The 27825-nt window shown below is 37.2% G+C and overlaps 1 long non-coding RNA gene across 1 annotated transcript in view; it reads right to left on the bottom strand.

Moving 5' to 3' along the window:
• Positions 1 to 661: 661 nt before the first annotated feature.
• Positions 662 to 27825, bottom strand: part of LOC309662482 — a 437456-nt gene continuing 410292 nt past the window's right edge. Inside the window, exon 2 of the long non-coding RNA XR_014264727.1 lies at positions 662 to 18644. This is a non-coding gene — a long non-coding RNA (uncharacterized lncRNA). The remainder of the gene's footprint in view (positions 18645 to 27825) is intronic.

Raw genomic sequence — 27825 nt, 5'->3', positions numbered from 1 at the left:
GACTGATTCATTGGTTAATCATTCTTTCATTCATTAGTTCATTCTACTGATATTTTATTGGCCATTTTCTAGAGTTTATGCTAGACACTGGATGGGGGTGTGTGTGTGTGACAAGCGCAAAACAATATAAATGCGTGAGTTTTTACAGCCTTTTCCAAGCTCACCACCACTGAGAATTATTTTGTTACTTGAGGGAGACAGTAGCCTACTGCTTACTGATAGACAGTGAACTCAGATTTTCTAAGTTCAGACAGGGCTCAACCATTTATCATCCCTCTGATCTTGATAGATTACTAACTCCTTTGTGCCTCATATCTTTCCTCAATAAAATAAGAATTGTTTTAGCCTTTACATAATGGGGTTTTTGAAGTTTGAGCCAATCCATGTAAAGTACTGAAATCAGCGCCTGACACATTAAGAAGCCCTTAGTAGATGTTAACCATTAATATTTCCCAGTCCTCACTTATTTCTTTAAGGATTTCCTACTAGCCAGAGATCCCCATACTTATCCTAATAGTGAGTAAAAGGGAAAGCTGGAGAAGAAGAGAGGCTAGTGGGGTTTGCTTTGGCTAAATCACAGGATTTCTCTTGGGAGAGAAAACAGGAAAGAGAAAAGAAACAGAGATGACTAGGAGGTATAAGAAATATTGAAAGTAAAAAGAACAGGGAAATGATTTTTTTTTTAATTAATTAATTTATTTATTTTTGGCTGTGTGGGTCTTCATTTCTGTGCGAGGGCTTTCTCTAGTTGTGGCAAGCGGGGGCCACTCTTCATCGCGATGCGCGGGCCTCTCACTATCGTGGCCTCTGTTGTTGCAGAGCACAGGCTCTAGATGCACAGGCTCAGTAGTTGTGGCTCATGGGCCTAGTTGCTCCACGGCATGTGGGATCTTCCCAGACCAGGGCTCGAACCCGTGTCCCCTGCATTGGCAGGCAGACTCTCAACCACTGCGCCACCAGGGAAGCCCGGGAAATGATTTTTAAGAACATGCCTTAGTAAGATACTGAGACTTGACAATTTTTAAGAGAATATAGTAGAGACTAAAATTGCTTTTATTTAAGGTTGCCAGATCATTTTTCATTCAACAAATTATTAATGAGCCAACACTATGTGTCATATCCTGTGCTAGATGGTCATGATAGTCATGAAGAGAAAAAACAAACTAGGTTTCTGTCTGCATTTAGTTTTTGTAGAAGCAGGATGACAAACATTGATTGTATAATCAGACATGCAGATGTTAAATTATTAATGTTGTAATTGCTACAATTGTAAAAGTAGAGGAGTTTAATATACTCAGGATTGTCAACAAAGCTTTCCCTGGAATCTGAAGGATGAATAAGTGAAGTAGTATAGCCTTTTCTAGGAACTAAAGGAAGAAGTGTGGCTGAGGTGCATTCAGTGAGGTGGTGCTTGGAGTGAAAGGAGACTGGATGGGTCAGAAAGATGTCAGACCATGTGGGATCCTGAGGATCTTAATAATGATTTTGATCTTGTCCTTAGGAGAAATGGGTTGATATAATCACTTTTACATTGTGAGAGGGTTTTTCTTCAGAGACTGCTTGGAATAGAAGAGGATATGTAAATGGACCAGTAGGTGGCTATTGCATTAGTACTGGTGAGAGCTGATAGTGGCTAGGAACAGCGTACTGATGTCGTAAATGTGGAGAGTATATCGATTTAAAAGCTGTTTAAAAGTGTATCAACAGGTTTCACTAATAATGATGGAGTGGGTGGAGGATCAATAAGAAAGTGCCACAGATGACTCCTAATTTCTGGCTTGAGTAACTAGTTGGACAGACAGCAGCTGTTTCCTGGGAAGACTGTAGGGGACTAGAAACTGTCAGATTTATTTTTGACTCATTGAAAACTCTCTCCTCAAAATGAAAGCAGAGTTTATCTAGAATTAAAATCATCACCCTAGAGATGAGTCAAGAGTACTGATTAACTACGAACATATGATATTGAAATTTACTGTTGAAAAGCATGCAAGTTGACCAGACTAGAGTTGTGATTTGGAGGAAAAAGTTGTTTATCCAATCAGAAGATATAAAATGTTCTTCACAATGGTTTTTTTCTTTTTTTTTGGTTTGTTTGTTTTCATTTCACAGAGAAATCCAGGGAAACTTCTCGGTAAGATTGCAAACTAAACAATATTTTCAACCCAACCTGCATGGAAACCCAATTTCTAAACAGTAGGACTTTTCTTGGCTGGAAGGTGAGGGTCATTATTATACATGCCTGAATGAATTTAAATCCCTTGCACTGCCTTTCTGGCTGAGGCTGAAGACTTTGGCTACTGCTATAAAATTTGAAAATAGTAAGGGTTGTTTTCTACCAGAAACTGAAGAAATTCTGTGCAAAGAAGAGGAGAATATGACCTTGTTTAAAAGAACAGTAAGCTCTTGTTACAGATGAGAGATGGAAACCATTGAAGAAACACAAAAATGCTGTCAATTGTGTGAAGGTCTGCAGGGTCAGGCACTAGTAGACAATATTTCAGCAGAGGATGACCTCATTACACTAGAGGTAGTGCAGTAACTTGGATTCATATGCAGAATTTATAACAACTCTTTTAACAAGAAGGGTAGAAATAATCTGCCTATGGGTTTAAAGAGAAGAAGTTCTACTCTGAGTGACAAGTCAAGGAGCCAGTATTTGGAAGATCGCTACAAGTTGAACAAGATATGAAGGAATCTTTCTTCAAGAAGAGGTCTGTCTTAATCAAACACATCTAGCACATGTCTTGATTACTTGGTAAAGTCAGTGAAGAACGAAGAAAAAAAGGAAGATAATTGTGGCAGGATTCTAGGACTTGGAAAAAAGAAGCAGGCAGATTTGAGGAACTAGATGTCATGCAGGTGAGCCTTAGCTTCTTGAAGAAAGACATCCCAAGCCCCTCATGGGCTGTTTTGCCAGTCCCCTCTGGGATCACCAGAGCAAGCCTAAGGCAGAGCTGAAGAAAACATTACTTACAATATTTGTTTCTGAAATCAAGGTTGATTACAAAATGGTTTACTATGACCACTTAAAGACCCATGCCCTTACATTTCCCAGAACCCTCCTTGAAAAATGAATGATTTTATTATTAATCTGCTGAGTACACTTGCACATTTCAATTTGGTAGCTATATGAGTGTTCAAAAACATATGAGTAATGTGTTATGAGCACAAAGGATTGATTCACCCTGTCTGGACAACTTGTACAAGATAGACCCAAGGCTAACTTTTATTAAAAATTTTTTTAATTGTGGTAAAAAAAACATAAAATTTTTTTTTTTAATTTTTAAAATTAAAAAAAAATTTTAATTGTGGTAAAAAAACATAAAATTTACTATCTTAATAATTTTTAAGTTTATAGGTCAGTAGTGTTAAGTATATTCACACTGTTGCACAGATTTTTTCATCTTGCAAAACTCAAGCTCTATAACTCATTAAACAACAACTCTCCATTTCCCCCTTCCCTCAGCCCCTGGCAACCAGTATTCTACTTTCTGTTTTTATGAATTTAATTACGTTAGGTACTCATATAAGTGGAATCATACAGTATCTGTCTTTTTGTGACTGGCTTATTTCACTTAGCATAATGTCCTTAAGGTTCATCCATGTTGTAGCGTGCTTAAGGATTTTCTTCCTTTTTAAGGCTGAATAATATTCCATAGTATATATGTACAACATTTTGTTTATCCTTTTATCTGTTGATGAACATTTGGGTTGCTTCCACTTCTTGGCTATTGTGAATAGCACTGCAGTGAACACAGGAGTGCATATATCTTTTCAAGATCCTGCTTTAGATTCTTCTGGATACATACCCAGAAATGGGATTGCTGGATCATATGGCATTTCTATTTTTAATTTTTTGAGAAACCACCATACTGTTTTCCATAGCAGTTGAACCACTTTACAATCTCACCGACAGTGCAAAAGGATTCCAATTTCTCCAAGGAATGTTTTTAAAACTAGATTTTTATTTTACATTTATTAAAGGTTAGTATATATATTAATATTGCACATATATTAATATATCTATAGAAGAGTACATATGTAAGTGTATACCTCAGTGAATTTTCATAACATGGTTATAGTACAACCATACAATCAACAGATAGATAAAAATATAGAAAATACCAGCACCCAAGAAATTCCCTCTGTGCCCCATCTCTGCCACTTTCCCCCAAAGAAACCATTATCCTGACTTTTATCACCATAAATTATTTTGGCAGATTGCAGTATTTTATAGCAATAGAATCCTAAGGCATGTACTGTTTTGTATATATCTTCTTTAGCTGAATATTATGATTTTGAGATTCATCCAAATTGCTGTATACAGCAGTGATTTGAATATACCATAATATGTATCCATTTGTACTACCTTGATAAAGTATTAATTTAAGGTAGAGACTCAATAAATCAAGGATCCACTGTGTAACCTCTAGGAAATTCATCCTTCTTCCTCCCAAAATAATAACACAATCTATAGTTAATAAAAGGGAAAATAGAAATATTAAAAATGCATTTGATTAATTCATAATAAGTCAAGAAAGAAGAAAAAGGAAATGAACAAAAGGGGAAAATGGAAAAAAAGGAGTAAGCTGATAGATCTAGATCCAAATATACCAGTGATACCATTAAAAGATGAAGATGTTCAGTCTGGATGAAAATAGATCTAACTATTTTCTGATTACAATAAACATACTTTAAATATAAGAAAGGTTGAAAGTAAAATGATATAAAAGATTATGCCATGCAATATCAACCAAAAGAAAGAATGTGTAGTTTTACTAAGGTAATACAAAAATACTTTAAAGCAAAAAGCATCACTGGAAATAAAAATGATATTTCATAATGATAAAAGGTTGAACATACTGAGGAGATATCACAATATTATATCTTTGTATACCCAAAATATAGCTTTAAAATATAGAGAGCAAATATTGACAACATTATATGAAAAATACACAAATCCACAATCATAATAGGATATTTTGCCATACCTCTTTCACTAACTCATAAAAGAAAGCCACAAAAATCAGGAAGCATATAATATATTTGAACAACACTATTAACAAAAATGACTGACATATAGAACATTCTACCTATTAACAATAGAATACACTTTTCCCCCAAGCGCACATGAAACATTTAACAAAATAGACCATGTCTTGAATCATAAAGCCCAAGGTTTAAATATCAGACAGAATATTTATCTGACCACAATGAAATTAAGCAAGTAGAAAATAATAAATAACAACAACACAACAACAACAAAAAGAGATCTCTAACTCTTTAGTGATTAAATAACACACTTCTAAATAGCCCATTGGACAAATTGTGAAGGAAATCAGGTAATATTCTGAGCTAAATGAAAATGAAAACAAACAGAAATTTATAGAATGCAGCTAAAGTGGTGCTATGTGAAATTTATAGACTTAAATGCATATTGTGGAAAGAAGAAAGCGTAAACATTAATAATTGGAGAATCCATCTAAAGAAGCTTGGAAATAACAACAAATCAAACCAAAATACAAGAGAAGAAAATAATAAAGATAAGATGCACAAACAATGAAATAGAAAACAAATTAACAATAGAGGACTCAACAGAACTAAATTTAGTTCTTTAAAAAGACTAAGAAAAAAATTTTTTTAAGTAACAAAACTGATCAAGAAAAAATGAAATTACCAAATCAAGAATTTTTTAAATGGAACATCATTACATATTCTAGTATACAAAGATAAGAGAGAATATCATGGACAACTCTATTCCAGTAAGTTAAACATTTAGATGAAGTAGACAAATTTCTTAAAAATGTAATTTTCCAAATTTGTCTTGGGAAGAAATGGAAAATGTGAATAATTCTATACTTATTTAAAAAATTGAATAAGGCTTTAAAGCCATGGTTTCACATGTGAACTTTTCTAGACGTATACATAAATTCTTTCAGAAAATAGAAAAGTGATTGCTGGTAAGAGGTCAGCATAACCATGGATCCAATATCTGACAAGGATATTATAAGAAGGACAAATTGTATACTAACGTCTCTCATGATCATAGATGCAAAAACCCTGAACAAAATATTAGCGTATCAAATCCAATAATAAGTAAAAAGGATAATATACCATGATCATATTGATGTATCTTCAAGAATGGAAAGCTGGTGGGACATTAGGTAAAGCATTTTATTCTAGACTCCCTTTTCCAAGCCAGGGCTCCTTCTCAGCTGAATTCTGAATGATTTGACTCTTTTGCTTCTTGATTTTTCCAATTTCCTTTTTTTATATTATCATATTTCCTTTCCCTTGCCTTTCAGAAGTCTTCTTAATCTTAAAGTCTGTAACTGTGCCTACCAACCACAATTCCAAATCTCCTTTAGCAATACTCAGGCAGCCTTGAGTAAACAGTTTCGGGCAAACAACTCTCCCTATTGGAGCAATTTCTGAGTTCCCTAACTCAGCCTGTTCTAGTGAAGTATATTTCTGTATGGCTTCCTATGTTCCCTCCAACTGGAGCTGAACAAACTCATAAACCTTTTGAAACTTGCATTAGGACTGAAATTATGTTATAAACACTGCCCAGCCAGCTACACTGTCTTCAATAGGGTTACATAGAAAACAGAATCTGAAGTAAAAGCTTATGTGCCTGCTTCTTATTGGTGATTGCAACACCACAGGAGCTGAGGTCTGAGGGACCACAGTCACCCTAAAGCAACTATACTCCGATAAAAATTTTTTTTAAAAAAAGCATAAGCAAATAGCTTTTGCTTCAGGTTCTGATTTTTTAAAGGGGGAGAACAGATATACAGGAGTGAGGCAGCCACAGCTTTGTAACAAGGATAAGTTTTTGCTTTGGCTTGCTGGATGTTTTCATAGAAGCAGTATGGAGCTGCTGCATCTCAAATAGTCCAAACCGGAGGACATTGAGAGAGAATTTATTCTGGTTCCCTCTGACCCCTTATCTCTCATTGGTCAAAGTTTTCCCCGTGGGGGATTAATTTGCCTTCACTTCTAGGTGTCCTACCTGACTGTCTCGGCTCCCATCAGGAAGCCAAATTCCTCCACCCGTTGCATGGAACTTTTTTTGAGTCAGAGGTAGTGGGATGATTAAGCATCACAAAATTTAGCATTAGATTGTTCTGCGATAGTTGGGACAAGGTCCACCTAAAGTCAGTGGATTTACAGTAGCTGGGACCAAAGAATTGGTCTAGGAACCGTAGGTGAGCTTGAGATCTGTGGTGACAGTAAGTGGTGCCCCATATATTCATATAGCCTGACTCTGCCTGTTGAACTCCAGAAGTACATTCCATGCTTCCAGTGTTGCCTTTCTAATGAACAAAATTATTTGCTGGTGTATAATTTGATGCTCAGGAACACTGTTAGATAGACTCTCTGTTTTTTTGCCTATTCCATACTACTACATTTTAAAAATCTGAGACATACCTCCTAGCAGAGCACCTTCAAGTTAATATCCCCAAGTAATTTATCATTCAAAAAATAAATCACACATTGAAATTCAGAATATATTAATAAGACCAATGCTAATAGCAAGATTTATCAAAACCGGAAATTCTACCGCAACACATTTTGTTTCATATTTTATAACACTTCTTAGAGTACACTGGCTAGTTGTGTTAACCTATCTTGAGTGCCCTATGCACTTCTCAGACACTGTAAAACTTGGTGTGGTGACTAAAACTGGATAAAGTTTATATGATTATAAATAACAGTCTCTGTAAAATGAAATACCTTTAAAAAAGAGTGGAAGCAGAGAATCGGTGGTTAGAAGTAAGGAATAAAAATGACCAATATGCTAGTTGGTTTTCATGTTGTTTAACACTTCTCTTTTACAGACAAGTTACAATGGAACTGGAAATTATGTTATTACCTAAGAGATGGCTACTTCTGTTCCTTTTAGCCTCTGCATTAACTGTGTTTAGAAAATGGATTAGAATTTAACTTGTCACTGATGGCTCTTAGTAAGGCTGGGAAAGAGTTGCTTTTTAACACTTTCCATGCAGCAGTCCCAGTGGGCCTGTGAAGAGTATTATGTTCTTCCAACTCTTGACATAATATTCTAAGAAGATGCCAATGCTTAGTCAAAACAGTTACATTAGGAAAAGTGAATGTTTGAAAGAAGCCAGTGCCACTTTTCTTGGGTAAACAGAGCATCCCTAGAAGGGAGCTTGCCTGGTGCTGGGCAGTGATGTGTGCGGGCAGCTGATGGTGAGTGAAGGGTACTGAGTAAAGAAGCTGGCTCCTCCAACTTGTACAAACCAAATACCTGTTGCTCACATGTACAAAATAACTCCATTGTTATATTCATGATCCCTGCCAAACTAGTATATCCCAGTACTTTAGTATATCTACACTTGTAATCTGGGCTGCAGTTAAAAGGTTGATCCCTGAACCTCACTCCATATCTATTAAATTTGCAATAATTTCTTTAAGCTATTTTTTTTCATGTAAACCAAAGTTTGGGGACTATAAATTGGCTTAGAATATAGAGGTTAAGAGGTTATCCCCTAGGGGTTAAGAACATGGACCCTGGATTAAGTCTACCTGGACTCATTATGTATGTTAGATGATAATCTTACTTCCTTTATGAGCCTTTAGCTCAGCATATAATGTGTGCTGAATGATGCTGGCTGTAACGACAATTGTCAAAGCATAGCTCCATTACTGTCAATGCCTTTGCTCCTTGTGTGCTACCTTTTAATAAATTTGTTTCCACTTTAATAATACCCTGAACGACCATTTTAAATGAATTTCAAACCTGCAGAATTGGGAGTGTTTTTAATTGAAAAAAAATTAGTATTCTGCATTTTTATGGAGTCAAGGGCCTATTTATTACGGTCTAGTTACATCTCTACACATGGGAAAGCATAGAATTACTTAAATAGAAACATCATTGTTCAGCTCTGTTAAATGTCAGAGGAACATAGGCTGAGTTGCCCCCAAATAACTGGGACTCAGTAAGCAATTCAGGATTCTTTGAAGTTTCAAAACAAGTGAAGAATAACTTGGGTGGAAGGAAACTGAGTGAGGAATGAGGAGCCCTACTAAAAAGAGAATCTGGGCTATTTTCAAGCAAACAAATTGTTGGAGAGTACAATATACTGCATTATTCACACACTCCATTATGCCTCTGACTTCAATAAATAATTAACCCTCCGTAAAATGAATACCTACCATAAGTTTCAGTCTGAGCTGAAGAATGTATTGTATATAATGGTCTCAATAAAATTTTCAACTCTAAATGATTTTAACTGATTTAAAGTAAAATGAAACCATGGTGTTTTAGATGCAATTGTGAGTTCTCAGATAATCACAATATTCTTAGTCTCAAGGTCCCCAAGACTCCAAGAATTGCCTAAGCAGTAATATATTTCTTACTTATCTTCACTCTCTAAATGCATTTTGTTTTCCTTCTCTGCTCTTGAACTATTGAAAATCATTACCATTGCAGCAAAACTAATTTTTGTGCCATTACAAATACTGACATTTATTCTTAATGACTACAAGGGTGGAAGCCAAAAAGCAATTGCAATAGATTATACACAGAAAGTTCTTTTAGTCACAATTATGGTATTTGTGTAAATTTTAAAATCCGTAATTGTGGGTGTCTCAAAAGACAAATTCTCAATTATCATTAAAATACAAATAATTTCCTAAAACAAATGTTTTTCTAAAACAAGATCTGGAACTTGCAACTAATTCTGGCCCTCAAAATGTTGTTCTTTTTTCCTAGATCCCAATGTAAATGGTCACTGTTTAGCAACTACCCTCCCCCCAAATGTAGCAAAAATTTCCTTGCATTCTGAGTCCTTGAAACAAATTATCTTATTAAAATAAAGTTTGAGCACTAATTTCATATAAACTCCCTATGGTCTACCTAGAATTTCAAATGTGGTTCTCTTCTGAAGCACTTTGGTGCTATTATGTTTTACTGAATTGATTGTATAATCTTCTAATGGCCTTCCTGCCAGCTTACTTGTTTCTCTCTCTTCTTCCCTTACCTTTCCCTTTGCCTGGGTTAAGGGAGACTCAGGTATTTAATCAGGAAGAGAATGGGTTCTGAGTTTGTTTTTGTTTTCTCTTTATAAATCAATCCCTATTTCTAAACAAACTTAGCCTGTAGAAAGATAAGCTCCTTGCTCTTACACCTCATCGCCAAATTTCTTATAGAAATTGACACATTGACTACTATGGGGTTATTGGAATTGCAACATTGGTCAAAGATTAGCTACCACTTCTGATGGGAAGTGTTTTTGATCCTTGCCATCTAGATTCGGAACAATTTTTCTTGATCCTCCATAGTACCTTGTATTTGTTCTTTTAATGCAGTTGTATCACATTGTACTGTAAATCCTAACTATTTATCTGTATTCTCTATTAGGCTATAATTTTCATAAGGGAAAGAAGGGTCTGCCTTGTGCTTAGCACAAAATCTGGCACAAAATTTACCAATATTTGTGTATAAAATTAACAATGGAAAATCCCTGTCTGCTTGACTTTAAGGCAATTGAGAAGGAAATTAAGAAGGAAACAAAGAAGGAAACAGAAGGAAAAGTCCTGAGTGGTGGGCAGGACATTTAACATCATTATTTACACTATTATCTTAAATGTCCCTTGTGAAATACATCTTAACTTCTACAATGAGAGATTTTAACTAGAGATCATTGTCAGCTCTGAATGTCTAATAATAATTTTACTGTTCCTTACAGTTAATTTGAACAGGAGGGGCAAAGGCAAGCTAAATGAGTGTGCAGCCTTGCAAATGTGCATGGATGTATTATTAATGAGAGGAAGGGAGGAGGAAAGGAGCAGGGGAAGCAAGAAGATAGAGCAGACACAGACTCTGAAATTTAGATTTGGGGCAGGAATTATTTCATATATAGCAATTGAATCAGCTCAGACATGCCAGGTATAATTATTAATCTCAGAAAAATCACAGCTGTAATGAAAATAGATCTGAACCAACACCCTACCTCTGATAAGAAAAAGCTTGAATAAAACAATGGGAAAGTTGGGTAGGAGGTAGACTGTGTAGCGTATAAGGCTTAATTTGACCACCAGGGGGCAATAGGGTATTTTCTTATTTAAAATATAATGTATCTAAAGGAAAAACTTAATTTAAAATTGTTTTTCAATCAGTCACTTTTATTTAATGCCCACTGTGTGCAGACCCTTGAAAAATATGTTGAGAAACTTCCTTAAGAAATAATGTACACAGTTCATAGGCATTTAAATTGGAATAATTATTAAATCCATCATCAGTTCTGTGTTACCTCATTTAAGTCAATGACTCCTAATTCAATTTAAATCAATATGAATGCCTCTTATAACCGCAATCCATAATTTCTTTTTTTTAAATTGAGATATCATTGACATATAACATTATGTTAGTTTCAGATGTACAACAATGATTCAATATATGTATATATTGTGAAATGTTCACCACAATAAATCTAGTTAACATCCATCACCACATACAGTTACAAATTTTTTTTCTTCATGAGAACTTTCATGATCTACTCTCTTAGCAACTAAACTATAATTCCTTAAGTGGCATTCTACTTCCTTTGTGCAAATGCTCTCTAAATAAATGCCAGTAACTAACTGAGGGCTAATTCTCTTCTCCAGTATTCAAACTGCTTCTGCTTCAAATCATAAAAAGGAAAATCTTTGGGGTTTATGTTTTCAGGAAATCATGATTTTTTTCGTGTGGAGGAGCACAATCAAAATTTAGACCGGGAAGTAGAAAGAATCATTGAAACCAGCTGTTCTGACCCCCTTTTTTCAAATGAAGCAACTGAGAAGAAAAAAGTCTTCTCCAAGATCACACTATTTTCTAGCGCTGTACTGCCCGGTTTGGTAGCCACTAGCCACACATCATTTTTTGAATTTAAATCAATTTTAAGAGAATAAAAATTTGTAAAGCCATTCCTCAATTTCACTAGCCATATTTCAAATGCTCAGTGGCTCCATATAGCTGATGACTGCTGTATTAGGCAGATATGGAACATTTCTATCACTGCAGAGAATTCTTTTGGAGCGCCCTGGATTAGAGAAAGAGCTGGAATAAAACCAGTTCTCTTGAGATGATGGGCCAGAGAAATTGAATTAGAAAAGTGTGGGGTGAGCAAACACAAAGAAAACTACAGTTTCAAGAAGAAAATAATATAACAGAGGTGTTAGGCAGATGGAAACTGAAAAGGGTCCATTAATTCTGACATTTAGCAAATCATTTTTCACAGTTTTATACAGTGCCTGCTCACTTCCCAGAATCCTAACGTAACATGATTTTCCAGAGAGGGAAGACAATTGTAACAAAATGAAATTACTGAATTATAAGACATGATAACACATAATTTCAGTTAATCAGCATTGAAAGGTACAATTTTAATTTTTGTAGTGTAAACTTTGCAAAATGCTTGTGAAAATATACACTGAAAGAAAGGTAAACTAATAGAGCAACTCATGGAGACAGCCACTGCAGCCTCTGTGTCCTTTGCACAGTACTTTATTCATATAAGATACTCTTATAGTGACTCTGGCAAGAGTATTTCAGTGGGAAATTCCAGAGTAGAATGAAAAAACGAATGGGGAGGAAGAGAGACGTCACGTATAAGCTGTACTTTTAAGGTGGTAGAGAAAAGAAAGAAAGAACGGTAGCCTACGGAAGACTAGGAGTTTGTTTCCCTGCACTGTCTACTTTAAGATTAACAAATGACCTTCATACTGGTTCACAAATCTTATGAAACTAAGTGCAAAACTTTCTAGGTTTGTGCATATGTACTTTTTTCTGTAAATTGAGTGTGTAGTGTATCTACAGTTTAGTCTAATGAGAGAATTTGAGGATAAAGAAAAAGCAAAAAACTGAACAAAGTCCCTGAGGAAGGAGGTAACAAAAGGAATCAGGAAGAGAGGGGAAAAGTAGATCCTAAGGAAGAGTAAAAAAGCCTCAATTTGGTCATCTTAGGGAAGAAAGGCTGTATATGCAGAGACAGTCTTGAATAATCATATTGAGAAGTCCTGCAAAACTGTTTACAGCGCTTTAAATTTCTTCTTGGTTTCACCTAGGGATTCTCCAAATATTTTTGCCTCTACATAGAGAAATGTTTCTGTTAAACAATATATTACATTTCATGGCAAATGTCTAAAAACACTAAGTGTAAACTAATTTATCAACAAATACTAATTAAGCACTTAATATAAGCTGATATATATATATATATATGTACATATATATATATATATGTATACTCAGTACTATGTTTTAATTTCTTACATATGTTTACTGTACCAAGGCCAGAACTATGCAAAGAAAGACCACATGCAGTATGACTTTAATAATTTATACATTTAGTACACTTGGGAATCTTACCTTTCTTTCCTACTCATCTTGCATAATTTATTTTCTGCCTTTCTCTAGCGTGTCCAAAATCCTCATTACACTTTACATTAAGTAGCCACAGTTCCTAGGAAGCCTGTCTAATTACAATGTGATACTATTTCCTTTAACCTCTCTATATTTATTCTATTCTAAAGTAGGTGTCTGGAAATTACGTTCTTGTTGTTATTGTTCTGATTGTTCCTTAATAATCTGTAATAAAAAATCTAATAACAATAAAACATAACATTTATTAAGTAGTAACTATAAGTCAACGAGCTTTATATACATTGTGTCATTTAATCACCCCAATGACTTTAGACGTTGGTACATTATTATTTTGTTTTACAGATAACATATACAACAGTTCTTGAATCTCCAGAGCTCATACTGAGACACCGTGGTAAGAACAATACATTCACTGACCCCTTGGGTGTTACATTCTGAGAAGAAGATGTAAATTAAACAAGTAGTGACATAATTAATAACTAAATTACAATAAGTAATATGAAACCCCATAGCTGGGGTAATTAACTTGATCTGGTAGAAGGCAGCAGAGGGTTTCCTAAGGATTTTTTAAATGAGGGATACACCGTTGAAGGGAAAATAAAGCAAGAGGCAAAATGGCTTGACAAACATTGGAGAAGAATCTAACTCAGAAAGAAGAATGAAACAATAGTTAATTCTTTCAGTTTTCTATAACATGGTTGAAGGGAAAAAAAACCTGATTTATTTGCCATTCATGAACATTTCAGAATGTTGGATTTAGATGATTAGCTATTTACCTTAGCTGATGTTTGTTATGCATTAGAAGAGATGGTGTTGGCAAGATATGAACCCTCCTGTACTATTGGTTCATTCAAGATTTGCTCCCTCCATCACCTGTAATACTGGGGGCATGGGGAGGTAGGGGTCCTGAAGGACAATTACATTCTGTTTCTGGAAGGGATGCAGTTACTTCTGGAAGAGAGTTGCTGGCAGAGGGGATGTTGACTCAAAGTAAAACACACAACTTGAGAGTTGTGAGTTTAAGTTTTATTCAGGGATCTTAAGAAGGATGATAGCCCAGGAGACAACTACTCAGTAGCTCTGAGGAAATTGCTCCCAAGAGGTAGAGGAGAAGCCAGTTTACATATGATTTTTGGCTAGGGAATACATGCAGTCAAGCACACATTTTGGTAAAAGACTACTGCTAGTCACAAAGAACAGATATCTCAAGTTAATGATTTTAGTGCTTTTCGGTGTATGGGAAGATGCAAGAGTCTGGGTTCATTAAAATTCTTCCTGAGACATACATCTAACTATCTGTGGGACCTGTTTACCCAAAGCACAGGGTGCCTCATCCTGTTTTTCACCCTGAATTCCTCTCAGGGTATGTTGTTGGTCAGAGACTGCAGTGGCTAACAACTTAATCCTTGTAGAACCTGGTGGTGAACAACACACTTTGTTTTTCTTTGTTTACAGGGGTTTACAAGATGGAGCCTGCAGGTAGAATTCCTTGAATGTGAGAATGGAGTTTGGAAGGATGTGTAGGTGAATTTCTCAGACTATGGCTATAAATGCAATATTCACTTAAGAGAAGAGCCAATTGAATATTGGGTGACTATGTGGAAATTTCTCTCATTTCAGGTGATGTGAAAAGATAAGGATGCCAGCCATCTCTTTGCAGAGTCATCTCTTGAATAGCTGTTTTGTGAAATCTCTCGCTCCAAGTCTGTCTTTTCTTCAGATGGGATAAAGAGATAAAGCAGCAGTCAGGGGGAGAGGTGGGACATTATTTATATCTTCATATTGGTGTGATGACTTCCTGGGAAATTATGTATTAACTTTATTTTCAATTAATTTTATGTTTTATTAAAGTAAAACATAAACATGGATTAAAAAGTTAAATATTCCTAAAAGGCATGTATCAAAACTCTCTTATTTTCTTGACTTTAGTCAGGCAACCCTTTAAATTGTTTTAGCTGTTTCATCTATAATCTTCTTCCAAATTTACAAATAGTATGTGGATACTGCTTTTTTTTGATTCATCAATTTTAGATATTATGTATCACATTTCTACTATGGGAAATAAGCATTTTCCCTCTCTTTCACCCCCTGCCCATGCAAACATCCTGCCAATGTCGCTATATGACACTGATTAAACCGACATTGGTTGCTTTGATAATAAGATTCTGCTAAGTCAGGGAGAGTACCATAATCATATTTCCTTATATATATGTGATTTTGTTTTTTCTCAGGTTAATATTTAAATAACTTTTAAATTTTCTTATTTTTTTAACTGTTGACTAAATGTTCTCGTACTCTTAAAAATTTATGTAAACTACCACATGTACCTCCATCTCCAGTCTGAACTGGTTCTCTTGGGGCCTGCAGTGTATCTCTCATTCTGGCACTTTGTTCTATTTTGAAACCCTGTTTATTAGATCCCAGGGACATTTCTGAATTGTTCTCTCCTTGGAAAACTCACGTTTTTCAATAATTTCTTAAGTAAGAATACATAGATGGAAAAGTACATGGAAAATAAAGTTTTGAGAACTCCCATGTCTGAAAATTATTTATATCCTTCTCTTATATTTACTGATGGCTTAGCTGTGTCTAAAATACTAGATTGGAGTTCATTCTTCTCTAGACATTTGAAACTTACCACCCATTGCCTTCTGGATTCCAATGCAGCAACTGATAAATCCTATATAATTTATAGCCCAATTCTTTGTTGTGTTGTGGTTTTAATCTACAGATTTTATTAGAATTTCACTAGTTTTTCCACCAATGTCACATTTCTGATTCAGGATACAATCCAGAATTCCACATTATACATACTTGTCAAGCCTCCTTGGTCTCTATATTCTATGACAATCCCTTGGTCTTTCTTTGCCTTTAGTGACTTTGACACCTTTGATTAGTATGGACCAGTTATCTTGTAGATTATCCCTCTATTTGAGTTTTGTGTGTTCTCCTGACTAAATTGAATTTATGAATTGGGGGCAAAATATTGCATGTCTTATTATTGGTGATGTTAATTTTGATCATTTCATTATGTTGGCCTCTGTCAGGATACTCCACTGTAAAGTTGCTAGTTTTTCTTTTGTAATTAATGCCTATTTTGTGACTAGATTCTTTGAGAATATGGGAATATCCTATTTCTCATTATACTTTCATCCTAATAATACTTTATTTCTTATACAGCACTTTGGGATTTATGAACAATTTTTTGAAAAGATAATACAGAGAGTCCTATATACCTTCCCCCAGCCCCACAAACATACACACACACAGTTGCCCCTACTATTTACATCTTACATTAGTATGGCACATTTGTTACCATTAATGAAACAATGTTGATATAATTATTAACTAAAGTCCATAGTTAATTCAAATGTCTTTAGTTTTTAACTTAATGTCCTTTTTTTCTGTTCCAGGATCTCATCCAGCTTACCATATTTACGTTTAGTTGTCATATCCTTAGGCTTCTTTTGGATGTGACAGTTTCTTAGACTTTTCCTTGTTTTGATGTCCTAAACAGTTTTGAGGAGTACTGGTCAGGTAAATTGTAGGTTGTTCCTCTATTGGAATTTGTCTGATGTTTTTCTCTTAGTCTGCAGGTATGAGATTTGGGAGGAAGATCACAGAGATAAAGTGCTATTTCCATCAAGTCATTTCAAGAGTGCTTACTATCAGCATGATTTATGACTGTTGATGTTGACCTTGATCACCTGGCTGAGGTAGGATTGTCAGGTTTCTACACTGTAAAGTTACTCTTTTTCCCCCTTTTCCATACTGTACACTTTGGAAGGAAGTATCCATGTGTAACCCACACTTAAGGGGTAAGGAATTATGCTTCCTCTCCTTCAGTGTGGAGAATCTATATAAATTATTTAAAATTCTTCTGCATGGGACATTTGTCTCTTCTCCCACATTTATTAATTTATTCAATCATTTATTTATACCAGTATGGACTCATGGATATTTTATACTTTGGGTTATAATCCAACACTACTTTACTTATTGTGTTGCTCAAATTGTTCCAGCTTCGGTCATTAGTAGCTTTCAGTTGGCTCTCATGTCCCTTTCTTTTGACATACCCCCATTACTGTGAAGTTTTTTTGAGCTTTCTTACTTTCTGATACTGCAAGATGCTCCAGACTCATGTTATATTTTTCCTGCCCCAGACCTACAATCAACCATCTCTCAAAGGAGTCCTGGTTGATTTTATTGGAGAATGATATTACACCCAAGATTTGGGCAAAAGGTACGTAACTCAATTTTTTTCTTTCTGGGAGCTTTAAAATCTTATCTTTATCTAAAAATTCTAATATTTCATGGTGATTCTCTTTGTCGAGGAACTATTTCCACTTAAACTGATTGGCCCTTTCTGGGCCCATTCACTTGGGAGACTTGGGTCCTTCAATTCTCAGAAATTTTCTTGTATTATTTATTTGATGATTTACTCTCACTTGCTCTCTATTCTCTCTTTCTGGAAACTGAAGGTTGGACCTTTGGAATTTAGTCTCTTATTTTATCTTTAATATGCTGTTGTCTCTTTCTTTGTGTATACTTGGTCATTTCCACAATTTTATTATACAGACTCTTCCATTATCATCATCATCATCTATCATAGATTAAGATTCCAAGAGCTCTTTCATATATTGTTCCTTTAAAATAGTACATCCTATCTTTGTTCCATGGATATATCACTCACTCTTATTTCCCACGTTAATTATATTTTCTTTGAATTTCCTCTGTGCCTTACTCTGTTTCTACCTTCACAAAGTTACTCTGTTCAATAGACTTGTTTCATTTCCTCTCTGCCATGATGAAATCATTGCTCAAATGTCCAGTGATTCTTGTTTAGTGATCACTAAGTAAATAACCAGATACATTATACATTTATACATGTGTTTGAGGGTTGGAGAAGTAAATCTTGTGGACTAGAAGACTTTATTCTAGGATGATCCAGTAATCAGTTAAGTATTTTGTTGAAGACATGAATATACCAGTATCAATGGGTCTGTCCTGGGATAGGTCAGATTTTCCAGGAGAAGATCCTAGAATCTCCCTTCTGAAATATAAAATCTGACTACCAGAATACTGGTTGTTGATTAAGGGAAATTACCAGGAGCAAAAGGGAGAGAGTCTCATCATTTAGAACACAAACTTTTTTTTTTTATTTTATTTATTTATTTATTTATTTTTGGCTGTGTTGGGTCTTCGTTTCTGTGCAAGGGCTTTCTCTAGTTGCGGCAACCGGGGGCCACTCCTATCGCAGTGCGCGGGCCTCTCACCATCGCGGCCTCTCTTGTTGCGGAGCACAGGCTCCAGACGCACAGGCTCAGCAGCTGTGGCTCACGGGCCCAATTGCTCCGCGGCATGTGGGATCCTCCCAGACCAGGGCTCGAACCCGTGTCCCGTGCATTAGCAGACAGATTCTCAACCACTGCGCCACCAGGGAAGCCCCTAGAGCACAAACTTTTATTAAAGATCTTCTTTTCAGTCTAGCACCTCTCTGTATTCTTCTCTGTGTTTAATATTCCAGATTTCAAGACTTTACAATCCAAATTTTCTAGAGAATGTATTTCCTATCACGAGTTGAGGAAGGGGCAGTTAGCAGGGTGGGCTAGAGTTAGACCTCTGGTGGCCTACAGATTTTCAAACAACTTCCTGTTTTCAGCACACAACCTAGCCCAGTTGCAAGATAACCAGGTCTCCCTAATTCCTGAGATTTTCCTAGCTGTCTGCAGAGATGATTATCTCGACTTTCACCAGTATTACTCTTGATAGGCAAGAAATCTAATGCATTTGAGGAAACAAATTAGAATCTAATACTGTAACTGTTCAAATGGTTGTTCTTCAATCTGAATTTCTTGCCTGATAATTCTAATTTAGGTGGAGAGAAATGTTTATTGATAAATTTAGTTTTGCTTTTGTAAGTTCTTAAATTTTTAGAAGTTACACATTTTTTTCTAATTTGCTGTGTGGTGAGGGCATCCAGTCTAATTAGAATGTCAATTGCAGATGCAGACATGGCATGGCAGAAGTTGCTGATCATCCCCCAATATTTATTCTTACTTTTCTACATTAGTAGAAACCTCAACTTTTGGCTCACCGAATAGACATCAGAATAAACTCGACATTCCCGAGCCTTCCTTGCAGCCAGTTGTGTCTATGGGGTTAAGTTTTGGCCAACATGATATGAACTCAAGAATGTGTAAAGTAAAACTTTTGGATTGTAACCTTTAGTGGAATGGGCATGAACTCCATTTTCTCTATTCCCTTTTCCTGCTATCTGGAATACAAATGTGTTGGTGAGCCATCTTGAATCATGGAAACAATTGTATAATACAGTAGAGGTGGCAGATCAACAAAATTGAAAGAGCCTGATTTGGTGATATTTTGTAGCCCTGAACTCCTTATGGGCTTATGGGTTATTAGGTTTGAGAGAAATAAATTTCTACCATGTTTAAGCCACAATTTTTTTAGCTTTTTGTTACAGCAGTCAAATCCTACTTTTACATATGGCGTGCATATATTCAACTGTTTCACATATGGGCACACAAATTATAATGGAACATTCAGATAAATGACAACAAATTGTGATTTTGTATTTATCTCTGTTTTGTGTTTTATTATTTCACTTGAAAATATTCTGGATTTCTGCCAAGACTGATTAGAAATTACTTGACAGATGAATGTTGGATTCAAAAGTGCAAAATGGAATGCACTGTGATCAGGAACATTTCAAACACAAACTCCAGATGTGTCTATGATTTGTCTAATCTGATTCTTGGTACCACAGAAAACTATAAAATAAATATAGGCACAAAAGTGTCCACCTTATACTATATGAATGTGTTTTCCAAATGAGAAGTTTGACATATGTTTCCTTGCTGATTTCCTATATTTAATTTGGCTTTTCACTGAGATTCTTTGTTGACTATGCCTACCTTTGGAACATTTTGGGGAAGAGTCAAACTGGGACATTGTGTACATATGCATATATTCCAAGGAATCTGAGAAATTGGAACTGGTTTAGTAATTTATCAACTGATAATTAAAGCTCTAAAAGAATTTTTGTCCACTTTTTTATAGAGAACCCCAATTGACTCTCACCATCTATGGCCTGTTCCTTCAATTCTGAGAATCCTTAAGAATCAAGACATTTATTTGGTTCCTCTGCAACTGTTTAAACAACTTTTTACAGTTTTATTCATGTCCAGATTCTTATAGTTCTGGAACTTGGGACAGAATTGAAGACTGTGGCAAGGTTTTCTTGGAACAGTTCTAAGTAATTCAAACATATAGTCAGAACCATAAGTAGAACACTATACAAATAAAAATAATGATAAGAAACTGATTTTGGCTTTGCAGCACTGTCTTTTTTTTTTTTTTCTGGCTGCATTGGTCTTCCTTGCTGCTCGTGGGCTTTCTCTAGTTGCGGCGAGCAGGGGCTACTCTTCTTTGCAGCGCACGGGCTTCTCATTGCGGTGGCTTCTCTTGTTGCAGAGCATGGGCTCTAGGCTCACGGGCTTCAGTAGTTGCAGCACATGGGCTCAGTAGTTACAGCACATGGGCTCTAGGGCATGCTGGCTTCAGTAGTTGTGGTGTGCAGGCTCTGTAGTTGTGGCTCACGGGCTCTAGAGCACAGGCTCAGTAGTTGTGGCACACAGGCTTAGTTGCTCTGCGGCATGTGGGATCTTCCCAGACCAGGGATCGAACCCATGTCCCCTGCATTGGCAGGTGGGTTCTTAACCACTGTGCCACCAGGGAAGTCCCTGCAGCACTGTTTTGATGTAGGTAGGTGAGGATGATAAAAACTGAAAAGAAAGTATTATTGATGGAATGTTCGTGTCCTCCTCCAAAAAAAAACCAAAATCATATGTTGAAACCCTACTCCCCAGTGTGATGGCATTAGGAGACAGGGCCTTTGGGAAGTGATTAAGATTAGATGAGGTCACAAGGGTGGAGCCCTCATGAATGGGTTTAGTGCCTTTATAAGAATCATAAGAGAGCTTTCTTCTTCTCTCAGTTCTTCACCATGGGAAGATACAATGATAAACCTGCAATCTGCAATCCAGAAGAGGGCTCTCACCACAACCTGACTATGCTGTCACCTTCCAGCTGCCAAAATTGTGAGAAATAATTTTCTGTTATTTATAAGTCACCAAGTTTCTGTTATTTATAAGCCACCAGTTAGCAGCCCTAACTGACTAAGACAAAAAGGATCATAGGCATTTGCTTGTGATATTGTACATGACATGTGGAAAGTTAACTAGCATTTGCTAAAGAAAATATGCTCTTTTTCTTAAATTTTTTTTCCCTTGTGATGAGAGCTCTTAGGATTTACTCTTTAAAATTTATTTGTTTATTTAGTTTTGGCTGTGTTGGGTCTTCGTTGCTGCGCGTGGGCTTTCTCTAGTTGCAGCGAGCAGGGGCTACTCTTCGTTGTGGTGTACAGGCTTCTCACTGCAGTGGCTTCTCTTGTTGCAGAGCATGGGCTCTAGGTGCACGGGCTTCAGTAGTTGTGGCATGCAGGCTCAGTAGTGTGGCTCACGGGCTCCAGAGTGCAGGCTCAGTAGTTGCGGCGCACGGGCTTAGTTTCTCCACAGCATGTGAGATCTTCCCGGACCAGGGCTCGAACCTGTGTCCCCTGCATTAGCAGGCGGATTCTCAACCACTGCACCACCAGGTCCCAATATGAAGTCTTAAAAATCATAAAATTCAAGTGATTCAGAAACATGTTTCTACAATACATTTTATTTTATATTCATCCTTAAAAATATCTAGGCCTGGATTTTGACAACAATCCCACACCAATGTCTATTCCTTAGTATGTTAGAATAAGGGTATAGTTTTTTGGTTGTTTTTGTTTTGTTTTAATGCTGAGTGTTTTATTTCTCTGAGTGCCTTGGCATTCCCCATAGACAAAATTGGACTTTCTTATTTGTACCACTTCTTTTCAGACAGACCTGTGCTTTGTATCAAGATTCTGCAGCCAGGGGAAATTTTCACATCTGTGTATACAGAAGCATTAAAGTATATAAGTATCATAGATGAAGCAGAATAAAAGCAGATAAAGAAACAATTTTCACGTTCTTCATATTACATGTGCCCTATGATCTGTTTCTACGGTGAATCACCACATTCTTCCAAGAAGCACACAGTGGACTGGGGGCATGCTTGGTGTTCATTCCTTTAACAGATTTACCGGATACCTACTATATTACAACCTCTGTTCTAAGCACCTTATAACAGGGGATAAACAAGTCTCCCTTGTCATGTAGCATGCATTCTGGTGGTACAAGACAGAAAAAAAAAAATAAGCAACTGACATTTAGCAAGTCAGATAAACGTTACAGAGAAAAACAAGCAGTTGCTAGCTATGACAAGATTTAAAATGTGAGTGTGGGAATTAGTAGCTGAGGTAGAGTGGGAAAAAATCATCTATTAGGGAGGAAAGTAGAAACTAGGCTACTGAAATGGCTATCGGCATCCAAATGGATGAGAAAGTTGTTAAGAGTAGAAAGTAGAAAGTTGTAAGAGTCCAGATGGAAGGGAAGACTGTCAACCAGAAAATAAATCCTTAATAAATAAGAATATTTATAAAGTCAGAAGATGAATGCTAGACCAGTAGAAGAAAAGGATGATACAGCTAGTGGACATACGTTCAAAGGAAGGTATGTTTTGATTTGTTTGTATTTTGGAAGAATTGTTTTAAGGTTTTACTGACCTCGGATGTGGTGATACGGAGTCAGAATCAAAACACCAGACCCGTCCACACGCCTGACACTGATATATTTGAGGTTAGAAATGAACAGCCTCCACTTAAGCAGGCTTAAAGGGAAATAATTCCTCCAGGGGCTTATCTGGTTCAAGTGTAGTATGATAGAAAAGGTTTCTCTTGACGAGGTAGGGCAAGCAGGTCTAGAGCTTCTGCCTGCTGGGTACATACTTAGGAAACACAGCTTAAAATATATGATTATAAGGTTCTTCAGGCAGAAGCGTGGAAAACAAACAGCAAGTGACCCCTCCTACCCACACACTTCCCCAGCCAGGCAACCCAAAGGGTTCTCATAAGCTCTTTATTTTTTTTTTAATAAATTTATTTATTTTTGGCTGCGTTGGGTCTTCATTGCTGCACGCGGGCTTTCTCTAGTTGTGATGAGCGGGGGCTACTCTTCGTTGTGGTGTGTAGGCTTCTCATTGCGGTGGCTTCTCTTGTTGCGGAGCACAGGCTCTAGGCGCACAGGCTTCAGTAGTTGTGGCACACGGGCTCAGTAGTTGTGGCTAGTGGGCTCTAGAGCACAGGCTCAGTAATTGTGGTGCACGGGCTTAGTTGCTCCGCGGCATGTGGGATCTTCCCGGACCAGGGCTCTAACCCGTGTCCCCTGCATTGGCAGGCGGATTCTAAACCACTGCGCCACCAGGGAAGCCCCTTATAAGCTCTTATTAGGATCATAATAATTGCTAAAATTTGTCAGATTAATTTAGTAATATTATCTAATAGTAGTGACAAAATATTTGCTCCAGAATAAAAACAACAAAAAATTATTGTCTAACTCAGAAGGTAAGTCCAATATCATTGGTTTCCCTTCCATTTGCCTCTGTTTCTATTTTTGGTTTGCACAATGTCTTGGGATTAGTTGCCTGTTATAGTTGTTCATTATACAAAGCAGAATTTCTCTTTATTTATGTCAGATATCTTATTTAAACTTTAAAATATTTGATATTTTTAAGTTTGTTAACTTTATATTATGTTATTTATATTATGTTTGTACAGAAAGATGCATAGAATTTTACTGGGTGTGAAGGAATGCTCCAAGAAAAGTCCAATGCACTAGACAATCCACTTGTAGGGTTACCTCAAAGTGTGAGCAAGAGAAGCTGGAAATCCACACATTGTCTATTAAAAATAGATCAAGGAGGGGCTTCTCTGATAGTGCAGTAGTTAAGAATCTGCTTGCCAATGCAGGGGACACAGGTTCGAGCCCTGGTCCGGGAAGATCCCACATGCTGTGGAGCAACTAAGCCCGTGCACCACAGCTACTGAGCCTGTGCTCTAGAGCCTGCAAGCCACAACTACTGAGCCCGCATGCCACAACTACTGAAGCCCGTGCGCCTAGAGCCCGTGCTCCGCAACAAAGAAAAGCCACTGCAATGAGAAGCCCGCACACCACAACGAAGAGTAGCCCCCGCTCACCACAACTAGAGAAAGCCTGCACACAGCAATGAAGACACAACACAGCCAAAAATAAAAATAAATAAATTTATTAAAAAAAATAGATCAAATGGATGTCTGACTACAAAATAGCGATTAATTTTTAGGTATGATAATTGTATTGGGTTGTATTTTTTAGAAGTTCTTATCATTCAGAGACACATATGCTGATTTTTTTTGGTTAAAATGATATGATATCTGGACTACTTTTAAATTAATCTAAGGTGAGAGGGTGGGTATAGACAAAATAAAATTGGCTACATGTTGACAATAGTTGAGGCTGAGTGATGAGTACACAGGAGTTTATTATAGTTTCTTTGTATTTTTGTATATTTTTGAAATTTTTCATAACAAATATTATGATTTAAACAAACAAACAAAATACATGTAACAAGACCTTTTCTGTGAATCATGGATGAAACATGCTGTTTCTGACATGGTTTGCACAGAACTAATGTTAGCTTAGTTCTACTTTATTCTTCTGTCCGATGCCTTGGAATGTAAAATTTGAGCCTCTTATAAATATACATGATTTCTTTTCCCTTTGCCACATTTTTATTGTCTTTCTGACATGTGTTGTAGGGATCCTTTTTTTTTTTTAAAGGAAAAGTCACTATTTTGAACAAGATCGGGTTATAAAATGAATGTTCTATGATGTAACAAAATTTTCCAAACTCCCTTTGGGAAAGAAGGTCAAACACTTCCTTCTTTCACCCCCAAACCACCCTGTCGTGCACTAGTTTTCCAAGGTATGCATAACTGTTCCTCTGTCTTTGTGTCTCAAATCGCCAGAGTGGGCAAGAAATCTCGAGTGAGAAGGTATAGTGGCTCCAATCCGTTCTTTCCTAAACATCTGCGCGCACACACACACACACACACACACACACCCCTACGGCACTGTCCAGATTTGAATGCTGCAGGCTAATAATTGCCTCTCACGGCCTCCATGGGGGCAACTAGGCAAGGAGAGAGAGCAAGCTCCTAGACCTAAAGACCTGAGTTTGCCGCCTTCTCTTCCCCTCCCGCTCCTGTCCCTCCTGTTTACGACTCTTCCCCCACCCTCAGCTGCATCCCAGCTGCATCCCCGCTCTTCCTCTCTTCTCCATTCCTTCCCGCTCTTGCAGTCCTCTCCCCGCTCCCCCTCCTCACCCATCCCGCTCCTCTCGCCCCCTCCCTTCCCAGGCAGCTGGTAGAGGAGACACCGCAGCCGCCGCTGTCTCTGTCAACATCACCCCACCCTCGCCCGGTCTGGAGGCCGAAGTCGCGCACCATCCTGGGGATGCGGGAGGGGGCCAGGGTGGCGTGGCTGGGAGAGGGGAGGGAGGAGTGAGAAGGACTCAAAAACAGCTTCCAGGCGGCGGGCGGAGCTCCACTGCGCATCTGGGCGGGAGGGGTCTTCGGGTCAGCGGCTGGGCAGCCGCCCCAGAAACTCTTTGCAGCCGACAGTTCGGTGGGGTCCGTTTACTGCTGAGCTGTCGTGGCCTGGGTGGCATCCGCTGGTGAGGGCCGACGCCAGCCTAGCAACACCTCCTGAGCAACCAGAGCTCAGGAAACCAGAGATCCTGGAGGAAAGAGAAGCCCAGGAGGAGAAAGGGGCTCCAAGGAGCCCAACTTCTCAGAGTTCCCTTTAGGTGCTGGTGGAGACCCGTCACCTGGTAGCAAGTAAGTGCCTTTCTCTTGCTGAGTGCCCAGTCCCGGGATAGTGATAGCTGCCATCTGCTGCCAGCCTTTCCCACCCACCCTGCCTGCCCCACCCCATACACACCCTTAGGGTCCCCAGTAGGAGATTCTAGACTTGAATTAAGAGAGCTACTTCAAGAACAGCAGCTGTCTGTGCATGTTTGCTCTGCACTGTATGTATGTGTGGTCAGTTTTCTCATCCCACCAGGTAAGCTTCTGAAACCAAGATGCTCTGTTAGTGTAAAATTTCTAAAAACTCTACATGGCAATGACTTTTAGGTTACATGACACAATGATAGAACAGAAGGAATAAAAGCTTGTGCAAGGTGGAGTATACTTCTTCTAAGGAATCTTATCTTCTACGCCAAGTAACTTAGTGATTTCACGATTGATGCTTTTCATGTAAGAATCAACAGATAAAATTAGCAGCACGGATGTGATGGGAAATGGTGTGCCAGTTTAAACAGTTGGGCATTTTGGTATTGTTTGGATCAACAGGTTTTTGTTTTTGTTTTTGTTTTTCCATTGTTTAGTTCTGTAATATGCATACCTTCTGAAGGTTTTCTTTTAAAAGTGATGATGATGTGTTCATTGTGACTGTGGTTATATGTTGCTTCCAATACTTAGGATATCGGTCTAAGAAGGACAAATGATGAACACATGTGGAATGACACACTGATGGGTTCCTTTCATTAATGGAAATGATGGAGTCAAGTTTGGATATTGGCCAGAAAAATCTCTTGAAATGAGGAGGAGTTTGGGTGGTGCTTTTTGTGGATATTTTTCTTCCTGGCTATCGGGTACTCTATAGCAAAATGTAAGGAAGCTGGGCCCTATAATAAACAGAGTCCTGAGCACCATACCTGCTATAACCAGCCCTAATTAAAGTTTCTATAATCCAGCATCTAGTTTTACAAGTAAAGAAGATAAGGCCCACGAGGAATAATTTGATGATGCTACCTGGCTAATCAATGATGAGCTGGAATTCCAATGAAGAAAACTTTGAATTTTATATGATAAAATGATTTCTGTTTTTGTGAAATTGAAGTTATTTAACTTTTGATTAAGCTTTATTTTTCTTATCTGTAAATGACATAAAAAACTTACATATCCTGACAAGGACCAAATGACAGAGATTACATGAAGGGTTTTGTAAAGGTAATACCATGTGTAACTATTGCTTATATAAGGAATTGTTCTGCATTTTTATCCACTTCACTCTCTAGCTCTCATTTAAAGTCCAGTTCATTATAAGAATAAAAGAGGTTTTGACAGACCTCACTAGAATGCACTAGAGGAAGTGAAATTCAAATCCAGGTCACGATCTACTGCCACCAGTACAGTTTAAAGTATATTCTAACCTGTGAGCCTCCATCCTCACAAAATTGTGTACTTTGGCTAACAATTCATATTTAAACCTTTTGAATATTCTCAAAATATACTGTACTCTCTTTCTCTTTTTAGTTTTAAATTTTGTTTTAGGTATATGCTCTTACTTCCTTGGGATGAAACCATCAGTATATTGGGTATTGCTGAATTTATTTGA

The sequence above is a fragment of the Balaenoptera physalus genome, assembly GCF_965194825.1.
Source record: "Balaenoptera physalus genome assembly, chromosome: 6".
Lineage (NCBI taxonomy): Eukaryota > Metazoa > Chordata > Mammalia > Artiodactyla > Balaenopteridae > Balaenoptera > Balaenoptera physalus.
This window is presented reverse-complemented; position numbering and strand designations above follow the sequence as displayed.